Genomic DNA, 220 nt, shown 5'->3' on the forward strand with positions numbered 1-220 from the left:
AAGAAGGAATGAAATGTCCACCTTTTGGTCTTCCTTCTTCTTAAGTTCCTTGTGGAATGTGTGTTGTTCTTCCTGTATTCCAGACTTCTGGGCTAATAACCACTTATCAGAGAGTACATACCGTGTTTGTTCTTTTGTGATTGGGTTACCTTACTCAGGATGATATTCTCGAGATCCATCCATTTCCCTAAGAATTTCATAAATTTATTGTTTTTAATAG

This window comes from Mastomys coucha, unplaced genomic scaffold, assembly GCF_008632895.1.
Source record: "Mastomys coucha isolate ucsf_1 unplaced genomic scaffold, UCSF_Mcou_1 pScaffold23, whole genome shotgun sequence".
NCBI classification, from domain to species: domain Eukaryota; kingdom Metazoa; phylum Chordata; class Mammalia; order Rodentia; family Muridae; genus Mastomys; species Mastomys coucha.